We start from the raw sequence: 27,246 nt of genomic DNA on the forward strand, positions 1-27,246 counted from the left end.
AGGGATAGAGCTGGGATTTGACTCAAATCAGAGGCAGTTGAGAGGCATGCCTGTAGTTGTTGGACCACAGAGTATCACCAACATGTTAATACCATAGCTGTACAACAGGACTACTTTTGTACTCTATATACCCCATACCTCCATCCTCCCATCTGCATTCCGTTATATGGGGACATCTATTACATACCTGGTAGAGTGAGGTAATCATTTTCTGAAGTGCTCCTCTGCAAATAGCTTGTAAATCTGTTGTCTGTGAAAGCAAAACAACATACAGACCTGTTCCCCATAGGCAGTTTCTTGCATTATGTAGGTAATGCTCATTACCAGGTAATTGCCTGGGCACCAATTTGTGTCTCAGACTTGTTAATTGCATCCAAAGCAGCTGAGTTGCACTTTCATAAGCCAATGACATGGCACCACATTGCAATATTTAAGGCCTTCATGTAAGCCTAGGCTCCTTTGTTAGTCTTTGAGATTGACATTAGTGAGGTGTGGAGACTACAGCATCACAGAGGTTGGAAAAATACTGTCCACTGTTGCGATTTGTAAGGTATGTCCACAGTTATGCCTGATATGTTTGGCCAGTGTACCATGACATTGTGATCATCTGGTGGTTCATTGTTAAACACTGTGGGTTGAGGTCAGTAAGGAGAGAGAGACAAGTGTCACACATCATACCCATTAGAATATGCATGCTAATGTGGTAGCTGCTATTCTATCAGCTCACTATCTTTGTAGGGGCAAACTGTTAAACATGTTCATATCGCTGGACCTCCCACCCCCCTTATGTATGGTTTTGTCTGGATCCATAGTTCTAGGGGGTTGTGAGGTATGGTAGGGCTGTAGCAGCTAGCTTAACATACATCTGTGTATGCTCCAAGCTGCAGCTGCTGCTGCAGCCTGGGACACATGGGGGGGGGGGGGTGAACACTTTGGAGGTCAGCAAGCTGTACGTGTATCTGTGGCAGCAGTAGCAGCCCTGTCATTACAGCACAGCCATGGTAGGGGTAACATTTACAGTCCAGTCGAGGCATATGCTTAAGGTATATCTGTTATGCAGCAGTGCCAATAGCAGAGTGGCAGGCGACATATAGTTAGGCTATATGAATATGTGCAGTGTATCCCTATGTGCAGGCCTTTGACATTTAAAACTGGGTAGCGGATAATTCAGTAGCAGTAACCTATGGGGATTAAAAATGCAATTGCTTGCTATCTTCACAATAATGTAATTGACATGCAACACACTGGATTTGAACCCAGCACTGTATATGACAAAATGTACTGTATGCAAGGCATTTAACAGACTGAACTACTGAGTCAATGCTGGAGCATGTGTAGTTGGCAGATATATGTGCAAACCTACAGGCTGTGACACACATTGTCTGCATCCATCAGTATGTGCATGGCTGTCAAAGGCAGTTGTTCTGCAGGAGAGTCCTAGTTGAACATATGTAGTGTGCCATGGATACATTGACAGGTGTGTTTAAAAATGTTGCAAGTAAAAGGGAACATTTACCTGCTATCCCAGGCCTCAAATACTGTCATTATTAGTTATTTGGCTGTCTGCTGGTTTATTTCTGCAGCAGAGTCCTAGGTACACTCTTATTTTTCATATTAGGTTGCTTTCAGTCTGTCAGTGGCAATCAGTATGTATTGCTGGAAACAGCTGCTTTTATCCAGCTCTCGGTGGCCTAGTGGTTTAGTGTAGTAGGCTGTAGTTAACAGGGGTCCGTGTTTGAGAGTTGGCAGGGAAGATCACTTTGTACATGTGCCTAACACTGTGAGAAGCACATAAGATCATTAAGGCACATTAAAGGACTTTTAAGTGAGTTTGAGTGGGTTTGTGCAATGTGCCGCATTGTGGTGCTTCACTTAGCTCTACGCAAATCGGTGCTAAAAAAAATAAAAAGAAAAGGGGGGGGGGGTGATAGGACAGTAGCAAGATGAGGGCAAGCAGGGGGAAAAACATACTGAAAGGCAGGTAGGAATGTGCAGGAAGGGTGTAGGAAAGAGCCATAGATTTCCCTTTCTTGTACAGCAACAGCTGTGCAGTTTGATAGATTTTGTGGATGAATTTGGACTCTCAAACCCCAGAGAGAGGGGTGAGGATAACATAAATGTGTTGTCAAGCTAATTGGACCAAATTAGTTATGTCCAGTGGATACGTGTGGGAAACAGAGAGCTATGTATGGGGCGATACTTTTTTTTTTTGCTGTACAGGTGCCCATTTTTGTTTTTTATAAGTAGAGTGGAATGTTGGGGTACATGTGGGGACATAAGTTGGGTAGGAGAGAATGCAACAGCATGTGCCTCCAGACAGCAGCAGCCAATGACATCCCCCCCTATGAGCAGTCAACACTGCTCCTTCACTGTTCTAAAGGTAGATGTGCTAGAGGCTGGGTGCCAGGGCCAGCAGGCCTCACCAGGTCATCAAGTCTGCCCTCAATTCAGTGCAGGCATTGTTCATAGCTCCTATGAACTGTCCTGTGCACCATGGCCGGTAGTTACTCATGGATGACTACCGCAGCTCTGCCACCACTCCCGGGGGGGGCCCATCCCCTTGAGGCAGTTCCACCTGAAAGTGGTGCAGGGTCAACAGAGGGGGCACCACTGGCCTGGGTCTCAGACTTGCTGGTACCCAGTGCCACAGCCAGCTGAGTTAGGATAGGCAGATCAGCAGGAACCAGCCTACCCTGTCATGCTGTGGTGATAGAGGTATAGCAATGTGTATAGGTTAGTTATGAGCAAAGCAATTTGTTGGTAATAACAGCATGCCAGAACATTGGAAATAGCCCAATCACATTTCAATGCATATTATATGGAACATAACAATAAATAACATGACATTCAGTATATTAACAACATGCCAGCAACAGTTATGGCACAAGGCTATGGTTTAAAAGACCACATCTGCTCTTGTTTCCCATCTTTCCTGTAACTAACCTACTGAAAGTACTAGAAAGTCTTAAATTGATATAAACCTTCTAGCTTAAAAGAGAGACTTTGGAGTGATTGAGTATCAGTTTTTTGTATTTTGTTGCTGTACTTAACTGTTTTCCGCCTAAACCCTGATTTTCCAGCACTTATTGTGATTTAAAAGCTTGATTTTTTTCACATATTGTACTTATTTGACAGCCTGCACTTTTAAAAAGTTGTTTTTGTTTAAATAAATTGTTTAACTGTTGTAGGCTACACACTGAAGTGCGATAGCCTTTTCTGATCACTTGTAGTCGTTTAAAGCTGTTTTAAGTGTACTTTTTACTGTTTTTGCCTTATCTTTTAAAAAAAAAAAATACATAAATTTCTTGTTTCCCACCTTTCTAAGGTAGTATAGTCCAGTTTTCAGGCTAGTGCTGAATTCAGGGCTGTGTTACAAGTTTCTGAGTTGCCCAAACCTTACTTGGATAGAGGGAAGTTTCTCTGTTCACCTGTGAGAGAGGGGAACTTTGAGCAGCCAAGTGGTTCCAGCCCAGAAGTTAATAGTTTAAAAAACACGTTGCATGGTTTTGCGCGCCGGGCAGCACTGGTTAGCTAGGGTTAAATTATTCCTGGCTCCACTAAGTCTCCTTCAGTTTTTCACTTGAAACTAGTCTAACTCTCAACCTAAGCACTCAAAAAGCATCCTACAGTCCAGCACTTGCTCAGACCTAATAGCAAGCACTAATATACCCCGACACTTGACTGCCCAGCAGGGCAAGGCTCTTTATCCACCCCTCACCAACCAAGTGACTAAGCACCTCACCCTACTATTCAGGTATGACCAAAGGGCAACTTCAGGTGTACTCTCTAGTCCAGCTGGTGAATCTGGGTATCCTGAGGCAATGTTACAACTGCCTCATGTACACAGACAGCCCTCTCCTCCTACCACAAAACACTAACATATGTGAGAAATGCAATTATACAGCCAAACTGGAAGCTAAGGTATCTCCACCCAAGACTAGAACAGACAGTCATGAGGAGAAGGTTAACACTTGCACCACACCTCCAGCCTCACATAGACCTACTAAACCAGCACTAGCAAAAGATACACATAAATACACAAAATCATACTCGGAGGCTCTAAATAAAAACCTGCAAAAGCATCAGAGAGCTCCAAAGCAGACACCCACAAAACCTGCACCTCCCGTCACAAACCAGATAACACATAAAACACAAAATCAATGTGCGGCACAATCACAGCCCTTAAGGTGAAATAACATACCTAACACACTAGTAATAGATGACTCAATAGTCAGGCACACTGATGCCCCACTCACTAGGCTGGACAAGGAGAAGGTTACTGTTAGCTGCCTGTCAGGAGCCAGAATCTGCCACATAACACAAGCACTCAGGTCACTCCAGAACAAGTACAAATATGACTCTGTCATTGTTCATGTTGGTGTGAACGACCTGAGCCGTACCTCCCTGGACTACATGAAAAGAGACATGGGAGAGCTCTCTGATCATGTAGCCCAGGTGGGTATGACCCTGACCCTGAGTAGCATCCTGCCCTCACCAAGAATGATACCTCAGTATAAAGAAAAAATGATCAATTTCAACAATTGCCTAAGCTTCTGGTGTCATTCAAAGGGGATCCAGTGTCTGTCAGCCTGGGATGACATGCTCGACAAGCCGCGTTGCTTCGCAAGAGATGACTTGCACCTGTCACCCCTTAGCTTTCAAATACTGACCAAGGCTCTTGCTGCCCCCATAGTGCCTTTTTTAGGGAAGGCTCAAAATTCAAACCCACCTCCGTAAACAGCACAAGTAAAAAACTGAGGGTTATGCTACTCAATGCCAGGAGTTTAAATCTCAAAATTCATGCGCTAGAAGCACTCCTAAGTATGGAGAACGTCGACATCTTTGCAGTAACTGAAACCTGGTTCAAGGCACAAGAGAGCACTCCAGCATTACTGGGCTACAACTCATACCACACATTTCGGCCACAGAACATGGACCGAAACACAAAAGGAGGGGGTGTATCCATAGTCATCAAGGATACCCACACCTCCAGGTTAGTGGAGCAGCATGATACCACTGAGATCATCCATGCGCAACTAACATCAGGCAAATCTGCAATGCAAATTGTGGCCTGCTACAGATCACCCTCCATGACCCAGGACCACAACTCCACCTTTCTGGAGACACTGGAAAACATGAAGGTCCTACTGAACACCCTGATCGTGGGAGATTTCAATTACCTTACCATTAACTGGGAAAACTACTTGAGTACAAACTTCCAGGCTCAGCGCTTCCTGGAATTTATCAACTCAAATGCCCTGGATCAGTTGGTAAAATCCCCTACCAGAGGCCACAACATATTGGACCTGGTCATCACCAACATGGGCAACAGGTGCTCCGTACCAGAGGTCAGCCCGTCACTGGTTAGATCAGACCATAAACTAATCACCCTGGATGTCCGCACCCCACCACCACCCTCAACCAAGGAAACGACAATGAAAAACTTTTCTAAAGCAAACTTCACCTTACTTAAGTCAGAGGTGGTAAGTTTCACAGCCCCCATGCTAAAGGATAACACTACCCAAGATGCAGAATCCTTTACAATTGCACTCTATGAGCACCTACAAGGATGTATGGATCATGCTATCCCTAGCAAAACCAAGACTCACTCCCCTAAGAGAGGGAAACCAGTCTGGTGGACCCCTGCCAAAAACAGGTTATACAACAAAAGAAGGAAACTAGTTCAGAAAAAAAGCAAATGCCAAGAAGGAAAAACATCCCTGATCAGTATCAGTAAGAAACTAAAGTCCCTCATAAAATCATCCAAGGCTAACTTCAAAAGAAAAATAGCCAAGGACTCGAAAGATAACCACAAAGCCTTCTTTAGCTATGTCAAAAATCTAAGTGGCAACTCACAGATATGCTCTGAGATAGTGCAGAATAGCACAAAATATACTGAACCTACTGATATTGCCAATATACTGGCAGATAGATTCAGTGCAAACTTCACCTCCCTCTCACCTTCAAAAGGGCCCACAACAATACCGGAAAAGTGTAGTGTCCCAGAAATCACAGAAGCACAGATGAAAACAGCCCTTTCAAAAGCCAAAAACACAGCATCAATGGGGCCAGATGGTGTCCCAGGCTGCATCTTGCATGAACTACAGAACAAACTAACCCCCCATCTAAACACGCTGTTCACCCTCAGCCTCTCCACAGGCTACGTGCCCATAGAATGGTGCACAGCAATGGTTATTCCGCTCCACAAAGAAGGAGCCACAACTGACCCTGGTAACTATAGCCCCATAAGCCTGACTAGCCTGGTCTGCAAGGCTATGGAGCGCATCATCATGGAAGTTATTAACAACAATATTGGGAACCTCCAAACACTTGACCCGACCCAGTTTGGCTTTGTTAAGGGCAGATCATGCCTACTAAACCTGTTTGACTTCTTCGAGACAGTTACCAAGGCCATAGATGAGGGAAAGGTGGTTCACACAGCCTAACTTGATCTCGCCAAGGCAGTCAACACCATTCCTCACTCGGGTATTATAGAAAAACTCACCAGCCTGAACATAAACCCCTACGTCACAAGATGGGTTGTCAACTGGCTTACAGACAGAACTCACACGGTAAGAATAGCGGGCTCCAGGTCTGACTCTAAACCAGTCACAAGTGGTATCCCGCAAGTCTCAGTTCTGGGACCCCTACTGTTCGGCATATATTTCTCAGAAGTACAGGCAAACCCAGGAGGACTATGGCTAACCAAGTTCGCCGATGACTGCAAACTGGGAGCCATAATTGACTCTCCGGCTGACACGGACATCCTCCAAAAAGGCCTTACTGAGACAGACACCTGGTGTCAAAGTCATGGCCTCAAGCTAAATGCCAAAAAATGCATTGTCATCTCATTTGGGAAAAACAAAACACCCACAGATTACCACATAGATGGCAGCCCCCTTAATACAGAAGAGGTAATACGAGATCTCTCCTTTGACAATCATATTGCCAAAGTAGTTAGGAAATCCTTCTATGTGGCCCATCTAATTACTAAGGGGTTCGCATCTAGAAATAAAGAGGTTATAGTGCCCCTCTACTCGTCACTCATCAGAACCATCATAGAGTACAATGCCCTATTTGGGATGTACCTCACAAGACACTTCCAACAGCTTGAAAGACCACAGAAGCACCTCACCAAGAGGATTACTGGCCTCAAACATATGTCCTATGCAGCCCGACTGAAAAAACTTTGGCTGTACTCAGTGGCATATCGCTTAATCAGAGGTGATCTCTGCCTGACTTACAAAGCCATGTCCAACTCAGAATTGATGGACATGTTCCACCTAAAGAAATCCAAGTCACTGCGAGCCACGCGCTCTAGTGAGCTAAACCTCACCACAACAATAAATAGAACATGCTGGAGGGATAGATTCCTGTTACAGAGACTCCCCATGCATTGGAACAAAATTCCTAACTACATTAGGCAGAGCCCCTCACTAACACTCTTCAAGAGAAGCCTTGACGAGTGGATGGGTAACAGAAAGTACACCCCTGGGATCACTTCATTGGCTCTGCTTGACAGAGGCTCAGTTAATTAATCAATGGGGCGGCAAAAGCCGACACACTCTGGCTAGGCTTGTGGATGCCCTCGGCAGATAGCCTAGTACCTACCTATGAACCTATGAACCTATGAAGGCCAATAACATAGGTAATTCAACAAGATATGTTAGTATGCAATGATTATAATACATAACAATAATAAAACACATGTCCCAAAATAAAGTTTAATGTAACAACAGATCTTAATAGCAAACCATAACCGATGGATAACAATAATAAATAAATGAAGATAAGGGGTGGGGAGAGAGAGAAATAAGCATTCCATTAATACCATTATAGTCTATTTTATAGAGAACAGTACTGCTATCTACTCTACAGGTCTGTCCTTTCTTTATAAGTGGACTATAACTACTGTAGCATGTACATACCTCTCAAGCTATCTGCATGGGGCAGTATGGGCCAAGCCGTAACAACTGCGGGTAGTAAACTACACAGAACACTTGCACATCAGGTGGACCTATATAACTACCAAGGTGTACTGTGGGCTGATGTAGTGCTAAATTCCTGGTTATATACTCATGTCATTGGTAAATGTATGACAGAGGGATTACGCACTACTAATTACATTCCATGACAGAGTGACACATGAGAGACATGTATGCGTACAGTACAAGAACTATATTGCTATCATGCCTTGCTTGACAGGCATGGAGACAGAACCCAATAGCAGTGACTGCAGAGGACATCTGCATCGAATGTATTAATTGACTGCAGTAACCTTTAACAGACACTCCAGGCATACAGCCATACCAATGATTACACATTTTATTTATTTTATTTTATTTTAGTATTAGTATATTTATTTCCTTTATTTTATGCTGTATATTCACATACCTGATAAGGATTTTAACAGTCTGTGACATCTAAGCACACAATTATTTATCTAGACTATGGGCCAACTCACACTTTTTCATAATGTTCCCGTGGAGAGAAAATCTGTAATCATTTTGTGACTAGTACTGTAATATACAGTGCTAAAGACCCCTGGATTTAAACCCTGGTCTGTGTGTGGCAAAATGTACTTCAGACAGAGCATTTAAACTGAGCTACTGAGTCACTGCTGCTTACTTATTGACTGATATTTGCCTAGATCTCACCTGAAACCAATATATGACCTGGTAATAGTAATACATTTCTATAGTACACTGCAGTAACAGTTGAACATACAGGCATGAAATGCAAGCATGACAGAGATACTAGGTAACCTATACATTACTACACAGACTGCAGGTGTATACAATATATTGTTAATGGGTTGAAATATCTGTGAAGTCTACAAACCATATCAAATTATTGGGTTGGTTACCTCAACCATAATCATTTGCAGACAGTATATTTGCAGTATACAGCTATTACACTGTTATACTTGCTGCAGCACTGTACCTAAGAACCTGAATGCATATAGCTGAAATGCAATGCTTAAAACAAGACAATCCAAACATACACAATATGCTTTGGGTGTTATTGTTATTGCTTCATTTGTTATAGCAGAACAGGTGCCATAATTCATTTCTTGTAAAACAGCTCTGAATCTACACTTATTACACATCACTCTTTATTAGATATACCTTGAGGCAGAAACTTGTATTATTCTATGTTTTTATTGCAGAACAGTTGCCTTAATCAATTTCATGCAAAACAGCCCTAATTCCACACATATTGCACAACACAGCTTTATTAGAAGTACCTTCTTGCAGTTACTGATATAATTTTATATTTTTATTACACAGCAGTTGTAATGCAGGTGTTGCAATACAGCTGTAATTCCACAGTTATTGCAGTAGAAACTTTATTTCATTTATTTTTTAAGGTTAATGATTTACCCTTCCCTGCTTATTGCACTATAGTTGGCAGTAGTCACTTATTGAAATACAGGTCTACATCCATATTCATTGCAATACAATCTTTACTATATACACCTAATGGCAGTTAATGATTTACTCTTTCTTGTTTATATGACTATAGATTGCAAAATACATATGTACTCAGTACATTCATGGTGCAACCTGGCCAAGTGCCCAGCATGCGCCTCAACATTGAGAGCTCTCTCCTATGTAGCTGAAGGGAAAGAAGCACACCATTATGCATTCCTGCCTATCAGGCATTCAGATTAAGTATTGGTGAAACAATGGTAACAGTACTTACAAAGTTGTGGGGCATTCCCTGCTGAAGCATCTTGGACTCAGGTGGCCAAGAAATCCCCCTTCTGATGCTTCAGGTCATCATAGTGGTGACGGACCAGTTCACCCTTGCGGGGGATACCTGTCTCACTGGTGAGCTGATGTACCAGCCACCCCCAGGCCTCTGCCTTGCAGTCTGAGTCATGGAACTCACCCTGCAGTAGCTGGTCATCATGTTTTTTCACCAGGAGTGCAACCATAATCATGGACTCCTGAATGCCCCACCACTGTGCCCGGAAGTGGGCATCCTCTCCAATGCCAACCATATCTACTGCACAGTTCAAACTCCAGCAGAATATGCTGTATTCCCACTTAGTGAGCTTAATATAACCTGCTTTCCCACCCTTACACACTGTTGGGCAATATTTAAAAATGCAGAGTATCACTTAGCACTGCGTAAACCAGTTCAGCTCAACTGAGCAGTGCTTAAGCTGGCAATGCTAAGCAGTGCTTAGCTGTGCCCAAACCAGCTAAGCACAGCCAGGCAGTGCCAAGCACTGGCAGGCAGTGCTAAAGCATATCTTGTTTAAGCAGTGTGCAGCAAGGCTTGGCAGGTCTTAGCAGAGTGTGGCAGATAAGGATTTAAAAATAATTAGTATAATTTGTGTTTGGAAAATAAATTCTTAGTATCCCTTCCAGGTATTCAAACCCTGCACCTACTACACATAACATCATTACTCTACGCATCTGGCATGCTGCTGTACATTTACATATACCTCTGAGCTACCTTTAAGCACTGCTGAGCACCACTCAGTACAGCACAGACCCACTCAACTATGCTTAAACTTGACCTTTTCATAGATAATTAAATACATCCGGTTTCTATTTTTAGGATGTCTAGCATGTGTCACTTGCTGCACTCCATGCTGTGCTGTGCAAACCTACTTTTTAGACAAAATAAAAATATTAATTTACATTGACATAATGTGGTCAGACAGTGCAGGAAATGTGTTGCTCATCTGCGGACACAGGAAGCACCACACTCCCTACACCAATTCATTAACCATGTTCTACGGCTCTACCTCGGCAATGCACCATGATTAATATGCATGACATGCTGCTGAGAGGGTACAGTGTACACTGACATGGTAACAGTCTGTGTAGGCTCTACCCCATGCCTACACAGACTTTTTTAAACCCTGGTGCATGTCTTATATTATAAGCCCCATTCTTCATAATGTTCTAAATTTTAGTATTAGTTACATTTTTAATAAAACAAATAATACACATATTATGGAGCAATGCTGATAAACACCCAATGTCAATATTAACACTAGAAGATAACCACCCATTGACTAAAATTTAAGAATGCCGTTTTCATAATCCAATTTTAATACCTTCATGATCTTCCCCTCTACCCCTTATTTCTCCAAAATGCTCAATAAGGCTCTAAGAGTTACCTTATCAAATGACTTAACAGCCCCACTATAATTTTAACCTCTTAATTATATCTTAAAATATTATCTACCATCTCTCTGACATAAATCAATAATTTTTGAATATCCTTGCCTCTGTTCCTTAGATCGCTTCCATCATAACTTCATGAATCAGATTTTCAAATCTCCTCCAAATAGTTTTTCATAAACATTTTATAGTTAGAATTGTTCAAAGTCATACATTTCCAGTTAATTGTTTTATTTTTACTTCCTTTTTTCTACATTTTTCTTTATCTATTAAAAAACTTCAAGTAAAACCCTTTTTAACTTTATATCACCCTTTAATAAATTCCATTTGCTAAACCAGATGCATAATTCTCTTCATTACTCATCCAATTCCTCTAAAGTTATATCTTTCTTCTTTTGCTCTGAAAATGTTCTCACTTCCCAAACCACCTTATTCACCTTTTCTTTATTTTTCTTATAAGTTTCCCTAATATGCTTTTCAAACATTTTCAAACTGTCTTCATGTTTATATCTTATGTTACCTTTATTATATTTTATTTCCTTTACAAAAGAGATGTTTTAGTCTTAGCCAAAAAAGACAATGCTTCTTTCTTCCCCTTTTATTCTCTTCAAGCAACATATTTTGAGTTTTATAATACTTTATCATCATCATCATCATCATCATTATTATTATTATTATTATTATTATTATTATTGCTATTATTATTATTGTCTAAATATAATAGCATTTCTCTGTATACCCTATCATACCTATTTTTTTTCTATTTTTCTACATCTTTCTACTTGAAAATAAGTTTTGTTTATATTTTTCTTCAAAATCTAACCATCACTGTGTCTAAGAATTATAAAATATATTGTTCATTCATGATCCTGGAAATGCTGATTTTCTTCCTTTAATACAGATTCTATTACGCCTTTCCCAGCCTTTAAATACTTAGATGATACAAAATATTTAATTTCTGATTGCAAAATACCTCTTTTATATGTTCACTGACTGTATTTCCAGATACACACATTTTCCTATTTCAAAATGTCCTGAACCTTTTTAACATCTTTTCTTACATTCCTTTTAAATTATTTAAAGCTGCAATCGGTTTACTATTAAAAAGTCGGCATAGCATTGCACGCCTATGAACTATTCAAACTACAGATGTTCGAATAGTTCATATGTATGCCAGCCACGTAATCGTACAGAATATTTGTGAATGGTCTGTGCATTCGCAAATATAATGTTCACTTATGTACAGGGATCGCGGTACAGTGCGGTAAGGGAAATACATCCCTTTCCTCACTGTAGTCTGATCTCAGAGTTGGAATATATAGTTGGGGGAGTGTGGAAGGCACAGCCCCCCACAGGGGGGTGCAGAGGGGCTTGCCCACCTGCATAAACGGGATGTTAGATTTCCTAGTTAGGGAGTTACAGGAAGGGTGGGATTGCTGTTAAGTGCCAAAAATGTTTTGTGTTCAACATTATCGGCATTAACAGCTGTTTTTCGACATTAGGGCCATTAGGTGATGTGTACTTTGGGTGAAACACTTTGGTCATGAGTACCTTTTGTTTTTCACTTTCAAGATTTTAATAGTAAACCGCTGCAATCAAAATCACCCATACAAATATTAGACATATTGACAGCTACATAGAGCAAAATTTCTTCAAATAGCTTTTCCCTTTCTTTATGATCTGTGCAAGCATATGCTGACATCAACTATCGTTAACTACCAGGTATTTTAGTACATGCATTCAAAGCCTTAAAAAATTCTCTAAACAGAAAATAAAAACATAAATAAATAAATAACCCTTGAACATCTCTCAATACCCAAATTCTATACTACCTGGTGTCCCCATAATTTTGCTAGCATTAATCTATTAAAATCCGAACATAGTATACTGTGAACCATGCACATCTGTGTTTTGTCTCTTACACCAGTCTATTACTGCCATCTCCTAGTCCTAGTAACTGAAGCATTAACATTCATGGATATCAAATTTATATTACCCTTTTTCTACTCATTGTTTAACTTTTACAGGTATTTTTTTTTCATTTCTTCTTTCTTATTTTCAGTCTCTTCCCAATAGTACCCTTAATTTTTTTTTGCAATCTTTGTTTTCTTCCTTCAAATCCAATTTTACACTGTCAGAAATTTCATCCACTTCACCTTCCATATCTCTTAAAATCTTTAAATTCTTTCTTCTTGAGCTACGTTACATTTAAAATATCACATTCTTTATCATCTTTTTCTTGCTCTTTATTTTCTGGAATATTCTAAATTACATCATTTACCAATACATTTTTTGCATTTCATCTCTTTCTTACAGTCAAAGAAAAATGGCCTTCAAGTTTACAAAATCTACACTCTTGACTACATTTAGTAATCACATGTCCATTTTGTCTATACCAATTACATATAATCCTTTTAAAATCACTAATTAAATGGTCACTAGCCCTAAAGAAGAAACAAGTTTTAGGTCAACCACTATACTTTAAAGTACCCCTGGCTCCAACAATGAAAATAACACTTGGCAAATATTGCCCAGATCATTTCCCAACCACCATCCCAAACATTTTTAGCATCTTTACTTTAATAAACATTGCCCAATTTATAACAAACTTTTTTGCATATAATTTATAATCCCTTTCTTTCAAGTTCACCAATTCTGAATTGCAAAAAAAAAAAAAAAAAAAAAAACAGTTTTTTTAACCCTAACACCTAATCCAGAAAAATATATTCATTACAAATAAAACCAATTTTCTTTTTTTCAAAATGTCCAAAAATCTCTCCATCAAATTTTTTGATTTGAAAGTTATGTCACTAAATTATTTTCCTGAATGTATAAAGGATCTAACCTCCTTTACACAAAAATAAGCAGGCAAAATAGCATTCTCTCAAATAAAATATTTCCTCAATGCACAATCCTTTTTTGATTTTATTCTAACAGTGTTGTTTTTTTTAATAATAGTTACAATACCCAAGTCTTTCATAAATCTTTCACCCACAGGTGCTATACAAGATTTCTGATTTAAAACATCACTTTCCTTATGACCGGAATTGTCCTTTTAATTTTACACAAAAATTCTTTCAGTCATTTCAGCCCATGAAATTTTTGAGCCTTCACCATGTTCATCTTTCTCTAATAAACATAATAGCTGAGTGTTCTTGAGTCCATCAGATATGACCTCCATAATATTAATCTATTTAAACACCATACTTGGAATATCCTCACTAGATAAACCCGTTAAAAACTGGATATTTGTAAATCCATCACTCTAAACTTTCCATTGCTGCAAATCTCTCCATTTTCAAAATGCCATCACATGTTTTCAAAATGTTCTCCTTCTCCTCCATTGGGCAGCTCCTCCTAGCTGCCTATGCACCAGTAATGGGAGCTGGAAGTACACATCCAAAGAGGAGGGGAAGTTCCCTGATGCCCTGGCTAAATTGCTGCTACTAGAATAAATACCATCTTGGGTCTCTCCTGAAATAAGGTAAATAGCCAAGTGGGACTAACCCAGGTAACAATGCATAATTAAATAAATAAATACATAAAATATCCTTTGCACTTAAGAAAGGTCAGTGTCTCTCCTCTGCACACCTACTTCACTCTAGAGTAGTTTAAGAACCTGTGCTTGGACCACTCCTATTTACCCTCTTCATAAATCTTCTCTTCCAAACAACCAACATCCTCTTATGCAATGATAATATCATGCTGTTAAAAATCATATTCACTACATTATACCATCCATAATCAACTACAATTAGATATTAAAAAATATTGTTCTTTATAACCCTTATAAGATTAAAGGCAACAGATGTAGCAAAGATGGGGGTGCAGTGGGCTGCTTGGGTGCAAGTTGTTATGAGATGCAGGTGACAATGAATGACAGGTGCTGATTGGTCCCTACAAAAAGTGTCAGCAATCATTTAATCAGCCATGATTGTGAAGCTGTTGCTTAAATCACAGCAGTCATTTTTTTCTTGCTTGTTTGTTAGGAATGGTAGTGTGTACAGTTCTTTGCTACAGTTTAGCAAAGGTGTTTGACATAAATTAGCAATGAGCTATTATGCAGAAATATAATAGCTGGTTGCTTTGTTTGAAAACCTTTATTTTTAATGTAAATAACAACCAGTTATATGTAGCAAGGATCTATTGTACACTTCTTTGATACAACAGCGCTACAATGTATTGATTAGCCTGAAAACCTTTTTGTCCTTAAAGTTGAGAGTACATTTTTGGTTCCCACTGTTGGAGTGGAGCACCAAAATAAGGCATAACCAAGGACACTAATCATTCTTGCTACAGCTCTGACTAAAGTCTACATCTACCAACTCATTTCACTTAAATGACTTCACAATAAAACCTGTAACTTCATTCCAATATCTAGGTGATATTTTAGACCCTCCCTTAGCTGTGAATAACTACACTATACTGATCAAAACTAAAATTAATCAAACAGTCAATACCTGTTGCCATATCTCTAGATTCCTCACAACAGTAGGACTGCCATTTTTCAAAATCATCCACTAACATAAGACAGAATATTGTTTACTTCTCCTGGTCTAATCTTCTAACCATCTACTTGCAAATACTCACAAACCATACTTATATATTCATATGTCTTTCCTCATCATACGAACAGGATGAGCAAATTGGTTGTAAACACATATTCTTCACCCTACAACTCAAGGTTGTTAACAGCACCTCCACTCCACGTCACTTATCTAAACTTATATATTCTACCTCTAATTATGTTCAACATTTATGGTCTAACAACAGACTCATCTTACATTGACTTCTGAACTCCATAACCATTCAGCTGTAAGATACTGAATAAAGGGACAGTGTTTCCAGCCTTTCCTGGTAGGACAGGGTTTTTAGGCCTGTGAAAATTTTGGTTAGAAAGCTCTGCAGCCTTTCTAGTTGTTTAATATGCCTACTGAGGTATTTTCCAAGTGGGACATTTTACTCAATAACTTGCCTAATCAATCCTGAATGCAAGGGAATGATGACCTTCTTTGGCATTCCCTCGCAGATTAGTTGTATTAATCAGAATGATGACTGTTGTAGCACAGGATGATTGAAAATTGGGAGTTAACAACCAAGTTCTAAGGTCTCTAAGTATATTTTCTTCCTTCTCATGTAACCAAAAAAGCTTCTAGTTTGCATATAATTTTCAAATTATTGAAGGTGAAAATATGTTTCTTACTGGGACCCTTCAACTGAATTGTTCACCCAAACTGATTCAGGCCAGTCTTTTTCTTTACATTTACAGTACTTCCATGCTCATTAGAGTAATATGTATCACTTCCCTGAACTATGCTCCTAAATTCTGAATTCCCCATCCAGCTCACCTTTAGAGGTTCCCCAGCATTTGTATTTTCATTGATGAGGCTAAAACCTGGCTGCACTGTGGGGGGGGGGGGGTATACATACCTCTCACATGATGGTCTTACTCCTTCTGTTCCAGCAGACTGTTGTCCAGGTCAGATGGCAACAAGCACTAAATGTAATTCTGCCTCTAATGCTACTACTTTACAGTTGTAAGTCTGGACAGTCCAGATCACTACTATTACTGCCTTAATGTATGTCTTCTTTTTACTGTCGTTTATGTGTTTTGTGTGCATGATAACCTTTATGGCTGAACTTTCACTTTGTAACTAGTTTGTAGTTGAAGACTGATATTTATAATCTACTCAACAATTTAAATAAATTACAAAATAAATAACTCTCCTGAACAACTGAATCTTACTGATCCTTCATTACCCAAGGATGAGGTAGTATGATTCCAAGTAACTGAGTTTCTAACTTTTCTCTGTATCACTGTATTACTTGCACTGCATTTTAGTTTAAAAGTATAACTAATTCATGTTGTACCACAGAAACATGTCTTTGTCTCATAGACTTATGTATTTCCACTAGTACCTAGCTAAGGCCACATGCTTCCGGAGGAAACACTTATGTCCAATAGTCACATTTTGTCCACCATCCGAGAAAATGTACATATTGGTGATGTTGTGAGATATACAATGTGTTAAAGACTTTCACACTAAAACAGTGCATAAATGCATTATGTAACTCACCTACATAATCAAGAAAAAACTCAGTTCCTCTTCCAAGTAAGAACAGTTTACAGGACTACTTTGAATTCTTTTTGTTCTTAGTTCTGTAACACAAATAGCTGCAGGGTACTTTCCATTCTCATCTGCATATAATACCAGTCAAAAAGGCAATAAGAACTACTGGTCTTTCTTGTTTTAAATGACATATAAAACAATATCTGATTCTACCACATTCATTACGTCTTGGGCTTTCTGGTAAGGTAGTATGGTCATGCTGCCATACATAATGTAGTGTAGTATGCTGAATGACCATTTCTTATCACAAGATAGAAAGCTTGCTTACATTGAGGGATTATTCTCTGTTTTGATGAATACATATTAAGCTTAATTTTACAGTAACTGATGGATTTCCTTATCAATTTACCTTAGTGAGAAGTCAATTTTGAATGTTTTACAGTCATACTGCTCAGAATAAAATGTTGCTATTGTTTATTATATGGTGTGCTTTAATTCCTATACACTGACATACAAATACATCTCATTTGTATGAGATGTATTTATACTATACATTTATATTAGAACCCACAGTGTGAAAGTAGCTGACTCCAAGTCAGACTGCTGACCAGTCATTAGTGGAGTGCCATAGAGTTCGGTCCTGGGTCCGCTCCTGATAGGTATCTACTTCTCTGAAGTCCAGGCCAACATGAAGGGACTCTGACTGAAAAAATGCACAGATGATTGCAAGTTGGGAGCTATTATTAACTCCCCAAGTGATTTTGACATCCTACAGAAAGGCCTCACTAAGACCAACAACTGGTGTCAGAACCATGGCCTTAAGTTCAATGCCAAAAAATGTGTTGTCATCCCCTTTGGGAAAAACCGGGTTCCCATGAATTATCACATTGATGGTAGTCCACTGAACATAGAAGGCGTTATAAGAGATCTGGGAACACAGGTTGAGAGCAACCTCTGTTTTGACCACCAGATTGCCACTGTGGTCAGAAAGTCCTTCTGTGTGGCACATCTCATTACTAAGGGTTTTGCATTCAGGAAGAAAGAGGTCATTGTCTCCCTCTACTCTTCCCTCATTAGGCCAGTCATTGAGTACAATGCATTTGGCATGTACCTCACTAGACACCTGCAACAACTGGAGAGTCGACAAAAGTACCTCATAAAGAGGAACCTAGGCCTTAAACACTTGCCTATATGGACAGACTCAAAAAACTCCAATTATTCTCTGTCTCATGTTGCCTACTTAGAGGTTATCTCTGCTTGACTTACAAAGCCATGTCTGACCCAGCTCTGTTAGAAATGCTACATCTAAAGAAATCCCAATCCCTCCACACCACATGCTCCAGAGACCTCAACCTCATTACCACAATCAACAGAACATGCTGGAGGGACAGGTTCATAACCCAGAGACTGCCCATGCTATGGAACAGACTTCCCATACATGTCAAGCAGAGTCCCTCACTGACCCTCTTCAAGAGAAATCTTGATGAGTGGATGGGAAATAGAAAATTCACCCCGGGGTTCACTCCAGTAGCTCTACTTGACAGAAGCACTGAGAACTAAGGTCGGGTGGCACAATGTCAGGGTAATCCTATGGGCTAGGCTTGTAAAGGCCCAGGGCCATTAGCCTAGTACACACCTATGAACCTGTGAATACAAGCACATACCCAAAGCCCCACTCACGTGCACACATGAGCACATATACACTCACAAACACACGCATCCATACCCACACATACATACATACACATACACATAAACACACAACACAAACACACAAACAATACACTTCTGTTTACTCACAACTAAGAAACATCTATGCACAACAAACTTTTTACAAGTCACTTAAGCCTTAATTGCACATCACTCACAAAATATATCTTTCTGCACACAGTTCACAAAACTCATCAACAGCTTCCTACCCACATGTACAATGGTATTTTGGACCTGACATCCGTCTTATATAAAAATACTCATTTAGTACACTAGAGAGAATGAGACCTACTTCAGTGATAACCCTGCTCAAGAACACGCTACCTGTGAATACATATCTCAAAAGGTACATTCAAGAAGTCTGTGTAGTCAGTAAGTAAAACCTGATGAAGAGACACTCGATCACAATATGTGCAACAATTTGGACTATACAAGATTGATCTGGATAAAAAAGAAGTTCTTACCAGGTATGACACTGCAGCTCTAGTAGAATTCACTTCTAACAAACATATAATAATGAAGGTCGTGCTTGTGTTACAACACTGCAATGCATTTTTACCTATTGATATTCTGACCAATAATTCTTGTACTTGTACTTTATACTCTATTATTTAGAAATGCTGCACATTTTTAAGTTAAGGCTAGATTGGACAGTATTATAGTGAGATCTATGTTTTATACAACATATTTTTTTAAAAGCTATGTGACAGTTAAGTACATTTCTGGGATCTATTCTGGGATTGAGGTTTACTAATTAAAGATACACACATTTTGGTTGCTGGATTGCAACTGGGAGGAGAGCAGAAGCTTTTTATGTACTATTTATAAACCTGACATTTCATAAACAACTCAACAGTAAAATTTTATTTTTGCCTTTAATCTTTGACAAATTAAAACAGGAAACAGTTCATTTATTTTTGCATCTTACATGCCTTCAATGTGTGCATTTAACATTTAATACATTAGTGCTAGGTCTGTTGCAGTCTATTTAAGTGGTAGTGTTTATTTGTGTTTGTATGTGTATGTGGGTGGGGGTGCAGTCTCCCCTCAGCAGCCTATAAAATTCAGAGTACAGATATAAGTGATTTCAAACTTTCCTGATAACTAAGACTTTTGAAGCTTGAGATCCTTTTTATTGGGAACCTCTGTGTTTTTTAAGTTTTTAATATATGTAGTGAGATACATACCAAAGTATGTATTATACTCTTTAATTTATCCAACCAGGAAAGAGTACAGGGAAAATAACATTTTGTTTCGAGATGAAATGCCCTTTTTGATTAATTGCGAGATATGGAGGGATTGTCTAACTACATTAGCTACTTGATGATCAAAAGAGGGGGAGTCCTTGACCCTTGTACCCAAATCCCTGATTGTAGACTCACTGGTGAGTGGGGTGTCACTGATACAGTATGAGATAGGAATTTGTTGTTTTCTAAAGAAGATAATACTGTATTTCTTAACATTTAGTCTGAGCATTTTGTCAGCACATCAAGAGTTACCTTGTATTAGTTCCATTTGAAAGGTTTTAGTATCATCGGTTGATTTAACAACTACACATAGTTTGCAACCATCAGTGAACGAAGTTATTCAGAAATCCTTTTTTCCAGTATTTGAGTCAGAGAAATAAATTCCAAAAAGGAAGAAGACCTAGTACAGAACCCCTGGACAATGCTGCTGATCACCTTTTCCTAACTGAGGAGACATTCCAGATCATAGCTGTGTCAATTCTGTCAATCTTTGCAGCATAAAAGAATGCATGCTGACTGATTTATATTAGTGGTAGCACTTAACTAAACTGAACATAAACACTGGGGAACTGATCTCTTCTGAGACCTCCATTAAGCAATAACATTCTGCTCTATTTGCAGATAGTTTCATATTTAAGAGATCAAACTGCATCACTTAAAGAAGGCCAAGAAAGAATACAATAATTCTAGTTACCCAAGCTACTTTGAGTAACGGTTCATCCACGGCCTCAAAGGCTCCCACAAAAGATGATGCTTTGGCTCACTTCCATCATAAGGATAAGGGTGGTAAAACTTTGATAAAGCTGCTGCATGTACATACCTATAATCCTACTAATCTCACTCTATATATTACAGATCGTTGTTATAACCTGTATGTTACAAAGTAAACAGGAAGCAAAACAGGATGCTGCAGGAGAACATCTTCTGAGCTACATCATATAAGCAAAACTAGAAACAATGCCAAGTGCCTCCCTAGTAGGCACTCACAGGATGACAACTGAGTAGTGTATAATTTATGAAGCAGCTATTACTGGAAGTCTTATTTTTCATAAATGTATAAGCAGAAGAGACAGATCAGAATTGTCAGTTGCTAGCCTAGTACAGTGAGTGATAAGGAATAAACAACCAACTTGTCTTTATGGCAGCAGCATTTTAGGTATAAAATCTGAATATTGCTGTCCGCTTGGGTATACATAGCCTAGCTAAACATACAAATGTGATGCATGATTAGTTTTCTCTAATGGAAAAGCAGGTACAGCCAACTGGTACACACTGTAATTGTCTCAGATTGTGCTTCTCCTTACTGTAAGATGCACATCTAGAAGGTGTCAGTGCACACAACAAAGATTTGGCTTTGATGAAGACTATGGAACAGGTTCAAAGAATGTGGCCATATATGTCCAAGATGGGCTATATATGTTATGTTAAGGAGCCAAGAAATGGCTTAACTACTTGATAGCAAAACATCTGAACTACTTGACACGGACAGTGAGAACATACAGGGTCACATCAGTCTTTTGGCATAGTGCTAAAATTGGATTTATTTTGGCTTACAAACACTACAGAAGTAGCAATGATAACAGACAGCATAACGCTCTATCCTACATAATTAGATATGATGGGGGTATTCTTCAAAACCCTCTGTCTTAAGGAAAACAAATAAGTCTAAACTCTCCAGCTATTACCACACTGAGGGGAATTCAACAAATCTGCATATTCCTTATAGAAAGTTATTTACTGTGCTTCCTCAATACACACAGAATATCTGGGCAGAGTTAAATAAGAGTAATTGATTGACTGATTAATTGATTTACATACGTGCTTATATATTTATTTATATGACCTGCTTATCTATTTGAATTGTGGCCTATTCTCAGTGAAGGCCTAAGGATAAAATCTCTAAACAAAATGTAATCACTGAATAATATATATAAGAGACAAATACAAAATTCACATAATCAGGTTGAAACAAATCAGGTGAAGCAACCTCATTTTACAGTTATAAGTCATACATTAGTGACAACACAGCACTTAGACAATGATTGAGGGCAACAGTCATGCAAATCTATCTGTGGAGCTAAAGCTTTTGTGTTAGCAAATGGTTTGTGTGGCTTATTTTTGTTATATTGTATGACCTTGTAGTATCATTAGGCAGATTATTCCAAGTGCTATATACACAGTCCACACAATTAGAAAACATTTTTTATTTGTGTTTGTTTGTTAACTAAGTTGACTCTTTGACGACCCTTTTCAGCCATGACCTGGTCCACATGGTAAAAACAACAGATTAATACAAAAATATATATGGGTATGTTCAACACAATAAGTAGAAGACAGACAAACATATATTTATAGTTGGGATAAACAAACAAAATAAACACATATCTACAGATGACAATAAATAACAATGATTTGAAGTGTACAAGTATAATGTATTTGTAACAGCTATGATAATAAAGATGTACAGTGTATACAACACAAAATCTCACCATATACAAATAAGTTACATATGTGTAATAGCAACAATGAAATGCAACTACTTTTAATAAAATGTATTCATCCATATATTATTATTAAAATATAGATACTACATAAATATACACTTTTGAAAATAGTGTTGAGAAATCTGTATGCATATATAACCAGGAATCTCTAAAGCAAGGGAATTTCATGTATCACTTTAAGAATTATGACTGGTAATTTTAAGAATTATGACTCATAATTTCCTCAGTCAAGTAATCAACTAAGGAGACTAGGAGGTGATTACCATTCCAAACATAAATGTGGTGGTGAAGTGAAGTAGAGACTGGGTAAAGTAGTTTGAATATAATTCAGAAGCAAAATGTAATAACAGAGAGTTCAGCCTAACTTAAAAAATAACCAGTTTACATGTTTAAATATTTCCTGATGCTGAGTCCTAGGTAGTGTTAAATTAGCTATTCATGAGATATTTTTGTTAAATACATTTTAGTGTACTTTTGCCATGTACCATAAATCCAATATGTAACAGCAAAAAACACGGAAATGTTTAGAGAAAAAAATACAGCTGATACTAGCTTGAGCCTTGGAAGAGGCATTCCTTTTCCTGATTTATATTACACAGCACTGGATTACAGTTCTTCACTCAGAATCTTTCTGCTCACCAAGTAGTAAACATTTAATTAGTATTACTCCCAAGAACTTAATGTACTCACCACATTTAATGTGATTGCCATAATGGGATATGATAAAAAGATAGTGGGTCGAATAGGATTACTGCAGAACAAGATGGACTTGAACTTCTTAGCATTAAGTAGTAGCTAAGATTTAATTAACTAGGCACTATATTAGGAAAATTGTTTGTAGCTTGCTTTATGTAAATATTTGCGATTTACTCATGGACTGTACTGTTATAAGAACAGCAAAAAGTGAAGCTAGACTGTTTACATAAACATTGAAAAGAAGTGGAGCAAGGGTGCATCCCTGAAGGAACCTTGATTTGAAGAACTTTCAGACTTCCATTTAACCACATACTTCCTATCTTAAATAGCTAACAAGGGAATTATATTACAATCTAAGCACTCCAGATTTTCAGACATTCATGACTGATGGTGTTCAATGTGTTGGACATGCCTAGAAACAGGGCAGCTACAACCTTACCATTGTTATTGCCATCAGAAATAAAGACATAGACTGCTAATAGGGTTCTGTTATTTGAACACTATTTTCTTAATCAATCTTGAGACTGGTAGAACCCTTTCCTGGTGTTAAAGATCCAATTTATTTGTTAATCCACTACATGCTAAAAATGTTTTGTCCGCATATTAAGTAAAGTCTTTGTCTGTAATTGCTCATATACAACATCTTTATGTAGGGGGTGGCAAAAACTTATTTTCATAACTTACAAGCATAATCTTCCCCAATACTCACGTTAAATAGATAACTAAGCAGTTAAATGAAATGGCCAAGGAATAAATGGACAGTTTTATAAATACTGGAGAGGGAATAAGATCTCTACCGTCTGAGTCGGATCCCTTAGTTTGTGAGAAGATTTTTGTATTAGGACCCAGATGCAAACCAAAGCTGATATCATGAAACTAAAGTTATTTATTATTTATTTATTTATTTATTTATTTAAATTTGTTGGCCAGGAGTGTCCGACTGGACGTAGGTCCATTTTCAGCGAAGGCCCGGGGAGAAAAGCTCCACAGTTAAAATAAACAGACAGTAGTTACACTGGATTACATAGCGATTAACAATTTAACATAGCAATTACTTACAACATATTTACAGATGAAGAACATAGTACACCAGTAGACAACTAGAATCTTAATCTGTGAAGTACATAACAGACATTAACAAATGTTACAATGAGGAGTTCCTGCTGTATGATAAGTACTAGGCTTATGAGCATCTGAGCTTGCTATAATCAAGGTAGTTAGTGGAGTGGAAAGAAAGGTAGTGGTTGGATGGGGTGGATGATATTAGAGTGGGAGTTGTAAGGGCATAGCCAGCATGTTTTTAGGTGCTCTTTTAGTAAAGTTTTGAAGTGGGTGCATGATGGTACGGAGGTAATTGTGGGTGGGAGTGAGTTCCATAATTTGGCTATGGTGCAAGAGAATAGTGCTTCACCAGCAGAGTTATTGGCTTTAGTGATTTTTGTTGCTGGATCGTAGTGGTCTGGTGGTGCGATAGGGTTGGAGTAGATTCTGGATGGATGGGACATTTAGTGAATGGTTTACTAGTTTGTGTAAGTAAAATGTCCTGAGCAATACCCAATAATGTAAAGTTGGGTGATGTGAGTATTCTCCAAGTAGTTTAAATAAAGGTATAACTACTTTGTATGAATATACAGGGGAGAAGAACATGATTGTAGGTTTGGTAGGATAACAAAGTTATATTCCCAGAAAGTTCTTAGAGAAGCAGAGGAGCCTTTCTTTGTAATGAAGTATGGTTGCTTGTACTGCTTAATAGAGGTTTTGCAAATTTCTGACTTGTATCTGCATACAGAAGAAGGCAGAAGAGCTATCAGTTAGGTATTTTGTCCCAAGCCTCATTCCTAGAGGTCATGAATATTTGTAGAGAGAATGGCATTCAGAGAAGAGGGGTGTGATTTGTTCTGAAAGGCTTAGGAAGTGTAAGACTATTTACAATACCCAGGATGCTGCCAACAAAGTAGCTGGGAACATTGCCATTAGTCGGAAGAATGCATGGCAGACAAGAAACTCGAAAAGACTTAATAAGAGAAATAAAAATTGTGGATATTGTATGAGTAGTCACCTAGTATAAATAATAGAAATGGCTATCAAATGAGTAAACTATTTATCATAGCTTATTGAGGAGAACTAGGAAAAATATGAATTAAATGAATGCTAGGTGGAATGGTCAGAATGTTGAACAGTTTAGTTACTGGCATGTAATTCTGAAATGAAACTGTAGAATTTCGGCAAATGCCAGTAGCTGCATGAACAATACTGTGATACAGCACAGAGTAGGATTTTGCCATTTCCCCACTGTAGTGTGATCTTGGAGTTTGCCCATACAATTAGCATGTGGTGTGCTTGGGGAGGTGCAGAAGGGCTTGTTCCACTTGAATAAAATATATTTCAATGTGTGTTTTCTGTTTTCATGGCTTTGGGTATTCATTTTCTGGGGTTAATGTTTTGCGGTTCAAACATTTGACTGTTAGACCTTTTAATAGGAATCCAAATTAAACTTGGTCACCTTTACTATGGCTAATTAAAATGCTGTATTTAAACACCTGGGGATATATAGGGACCCTCAAGATAAATATATTAATGCAGTGAATAATGGTATTTTAATGAGCAGCACTAAAGAACTAGTGATTATATTTGCTGAGAAGTTCTCAACTCTGTCTAAAGGTTGTTTAATGAATGAACCTAATGTTCATGATTACCTGGTTCATGCCCTTCCATCTTAGTAATGGAGGCTGAAGAAGTATAAAAATTATTTAAGCCCATTGCAGTTGCAGGGCCTGACAATTTAAATGGATTTCTGAAGTACTTCCAGCTGCCTACTTGTTTGAATCCAATGCCTTTTTCAACAGCTTATGCCCCTCATATATAGAACACTGCTGCTGTAGTTACCATTAACAATATTGTGGACAATTTACATCCAGTTAGCCTCACCTTTTTAATTGGGAAATGTTTTGAGTGAGTTCTTTATAAGTTAATGAAAGTAATGCTTAAACCAAACTAAGATATTTTCCAGCACTGACTTAGTGAGGGAAGGCCTTGTATATAGAACCTTATTAAACCTTTACCAGAATGTCTTAGAAGTGGAAGACAAGGGTTTGCCAGTGGATGCAGTGTATCTAGATCTTTCTTAAGTTTTTGAGTCTGCATCACATAATGCGATCATCACAATATTGAATAATACAAATGTCAACAGATATATTATAAGTAAATGGCTGGCAGCTAGGTCTTTCAGAGTCAAATGAAAAGACGTGTTTTCAGCGGACTGTTCTTCTACTGTGGAGTCCCTCAAGGGTCAGTTTTGGGACCAGTCTTGTTTCACGTATTTATGCCAGATTTCACAGTAGAAGAGGGCATGTGAGTCTGTAAGTTTGCTGATGACTCTAAAATTGAGTCTATTGTATCTTCATTTAAAGATCAAGCTAGTATTCCAAGTCTAATTGACAATTTAGAGCTTTAGCTAAAGAAGATCTCTGTGGAATTCAGTGTTAACAAAACAAAAGATAGTTTGGAATTAATAATTTATGTTACAAGTATGCCATAAGTCATATAGTTCTTTAGCTGTTGACAATAAGATGAGGGGCCTAGGAGTTGTGGTTGATACTGGGCTTGCTTATGACAATAGTTTACATCTGGATATCAATAAATGTCACTCAGTAATAAAATATACTTTATAGAGTTTAATAGGGACAAAAGAGTTCTCCTCCTCTTTAAGGCATTGGTTAGACTATATATGGAATACAGTGCATTGGTTTGTCCATACAATATGATGAGACATCAAAGAATACAGAAATTCTTCACTAGGCAGATTATGTGGGTAAGGCATGTACGCAACAAGGGGAATAAGACTAGGAGATCTGTCATTGCATTTGGATAAGTA

Source organism: Protopterus annectens, chromosome 11.part0 (genome assembly GCF_019279795.1).
Source record: "Protopterus annectens isolate FY-2018-M chromosome 11.part0, PAN1.0, whole genome shotgun sequence".
Classification (NCBI taxonomy): domain Eukaryota; kingdom Metazoa; phylum Chordata; order Ceratodontiformes; family Protopteridae; genus Protopterus; species Protopterus annectens.